At 50.4% G+C, this 2,955-nt stretch overlaps 1 protein-coding gene and 1 long non-coding RNA gene across 2 annotated transcripts in view; one reads left to right on the top strand and one right to left on the bottom strand.

The window, feature by feature from the left end:
- EXOC6B (exocyst complex component 6B) overlaps positions 1–2,955 on the bottom strand; it is a 345,342-nt gene that overhangs the window by 53,271 nt on the left and 289,116 nt on the right. The window lies entirely within an intron of this gene.
- LOC108508243 lies at positions 255–1,041 on the top strand. The gene is made up of 3 exons (XR_001878342.1): positions 255–355; positions 684–794; positions 926–1,041. It is a non-coding gene; the product is annotated as an uncharacterized LOC108508243 (long non-coding RNA).

A 2,955-nucleotide genomic window follows, 5' to 3' on the forward strand; every position in this document is an offset into this window, starting at 1 on the left:
GATGTTGGGAAGGAATTCCTGGCTGTGAGGGTGGGAAGGCCTTGGCACAGGTTGGGCAGAGAAGCTGTGGCTGCCCCTGGATCCCTGGAAGTGTCCAAGGCCAGGTTGGAGCAAGCTGGACTAGTGGAAGGTGTCCCTGGGTGGGACTGGATGATCTTGAAGGTCCCTTCCCACCCAGACCATTCCATGATCTTATGACATCCTGGTGCTGGACTGACCCACATGGAGGAACCACCAACCTGCCACAAATTCCAGCCTTCGCTTTGTCCACCCGTTCTGCTCAAACCAGAGCTGTTGCTCAACTTGTTCTTCTTGGCCTAACCTTAACCAGACAACCAAATACTAGTGAAATGAGGTAAGGCTTCACTGTGGGAACCACAGGTAACTTCTGGAGCCAAATTCCTCAGCGGAGCAGTTCCACCACCATAATTGTGCCGTCACTCATCACCAATGTCATGGAGATTATTCAACAATTAAATGAACTTCTGAGAATTGCAGCCCTAAGACAAACCCAATGCAGTAATTTTTAACTCATTGCATTTCCAATAAAAATTCAGAGGCCAAAACGCAACTCAAGTGGCAGTATAATAGAATATAATAATAGTAATAATAATAACAATAATAACAACTCTGAGGAAGGGGCAGTAACAATCAATGAACAAACGATGCTTTGGATTTTCTAGGAAAGAAAACAAGGCACTTTCTCAGGCAGAAAGAATTCTTTTAAAGAATTTTCTTAAGCAACTATGGCAGGTTTGGAGCAGCGTTGAAACTTCACAGTTCATTGCTCAGAGGTGGGAAAAAAACCCTATTTCTTAATATTTTAATAGTAATTACGAAATTCAAATCTAGTGGTTGGCAATGATTGGCCTCATTGTGGTGTTTTCTGGGGCTCTTTTTTTTTTTTTTTTGTCATATGAACCAGAAACCAACTCGTGAACTCGAACAAGCCCTCAAGTCCCACAGGAGGTGGGACGCGCCCGTTCGATATCTGCGCAAAAGCCAAGGACACAAAGTGTCCAACGTCATCCAAAGCCGAACCCAGAGCTTCCCAACTCCCAAAACTATCCATGGAAATTCCCTTCCTTCCCTCTCTCAACAAACCCTGGAAGAAATTCCTGGAAACAAGGTTGGTTTCTCCCATTTTCTTCCGTGCTTCGGATCTCCGGCACGACCCGGGGTGGCCGTGGGTCTCCTGACTCTTCATCCACCATGGGCACAAAGCCAAGGTGGTGTTTGCTTCCCGTAAATCACATCTTCGCTTCTCTTTTTCCTGAAATGCCCAGAAGTGATTCCTTCCCAAGGCCCAGGATTCCCTGAGGAAGGGGAGAGATTCTCAGAAAAGCCGAGCGCTCCAGCGATGAAAGGAATGTGTGCGGAGCGGCCGGCGAGGAGCTGATGACTTCAGCCGAGGGCCCGAACATCTGGCTTAGTTTAGCCTAAAGCCAGAACCAAACCACAGTCTCCTCAACTCTCCTGGCACCGCTCTCCTGAAAAATCACACAGCTCTGAGATGACAGTTCGGAGCCGGAGCGGCAGCGAGCGGATCTCGTTTGATGAGGTGTCAAGTACGACCGTCCTCGCCGGAGCAAATCTGATGATACAGAGCTGGGATCCCCTGGGAACGTCCTTCCATCATGGAACCGGATGGGTTTGGTGAAGCTGAATGTGTTTAACCCCCACTGAGACACAGTGAAGCCGGGAGGTGTTGGCAGAGCACCTCTGAGACTCCCAGGAGCCCCAGACCAAGAGCTTTCTCCACTGCCACACCACACAGCAAAGCCACATTCTCTGCTTCTGCACTTCCTTTTTAACCCTTTTTTCCAGCAATTACNTCTGCTTCTGCACTTCCTTTTTAACCCTTTTTTCCAGCAATTACATGGGAAAGGCATCCATGAAGCAGCTCCAACCACTCACAGTATTACAGAATCATGGAATGGTTTGGGTTGGAAGGGACCTTGAAGCTCATCCGGTCCCATCCCCTGCCATGGGCAGGGACACCTTCCACTAGAACAGGTTGCTCCAAGCCCCCTCCAACCTGGCCTTGGACACTTCCAGGGATCCAGGGGCAGCCACAGCTTCTCTGCCTAATCTGTGCCAGGGCCTCCCCACCCTCCCAGCCAACAATTCCTTCCCAATATCCAATTTAAATCTACTCTCTTTCAGCTTAAAGCCATTCCCTTTCATCCTGTCACTGCCTGTCCTTGTCCCAAATCCCTCTCCAGCCCCCTCGTAAGCCCCCTTGACACACTGGAAGGTGCCAGAAGATCTCCCTGAGGGCTTCTCTCCTCCAGGCTAAGCTTCCATGCCTTGGAAAGCACTCTCAGGTTGTAGCTCCCTGGCCATTGAAACCCGGGGGACAAGGAGGGCACTGAGGTCACCAAAAGAGTAAGAACGACACAAACCTACTTCTGTTCATTTAAGGCAAAACTTGCAACGTTAAAGATCAGACGAGCTGGGCTTTTAACTTGCTCCCAGACACAACCAAGGCAAATTTAAGCTTCAGGACCACTTTCAGCAGGAGGGAACTGCTCCTCATGTTGCCTCTGTGCAGGGATGGTGGTCACACCTTCACAGGGTGAAAAACCATCGGTCAGTGGGGTCCTGACAAATGTTGTGACGTCACTATAACAACTGTAAAGCTGCCCCAAACACATTGTTGGAGGCTCCAGCCCAGGGCAGGATGAATGTGGGCAGGTCCAGAGAAGAGCAACGAGGCTGGGGAAGGGACTGGAGCACAAGTGCTGGGAGGAGAGGTTGAGGGAGCTGGGGGGGCTCAGCCTGGAGAGGAGGAGGCTCAAGGGAGACCTCCTCACTCTCTGCAACTCCCTGACAGGAGGGGGGAGCCAGGGGGGAGTTCGGGCTCTTCTCTCAGGAACCAGCAGTAGGACAGGAGGGCGCAGTCTCAAGCTGTGCCAGGGGAGGTTTAGGTTGGAGATTAGAAAGAATTTCTTT

Source organism: Lepidothrix coronata, unplaced genomic scaffold, assembly GCF_001604755.1.
Source record: "Lepidothrix coronata isolate B3197 unplaced genomic scaffold, Lepidothrix_coronata-1.0 Scaffold287, whole genome shotgun sequence".
Lineage (NCBI taxonomy): Eukaryota > Metazoa > Chordata > Aves > Passeriformes > Pipridae > Lepidothrix > Lepidothrix coronata.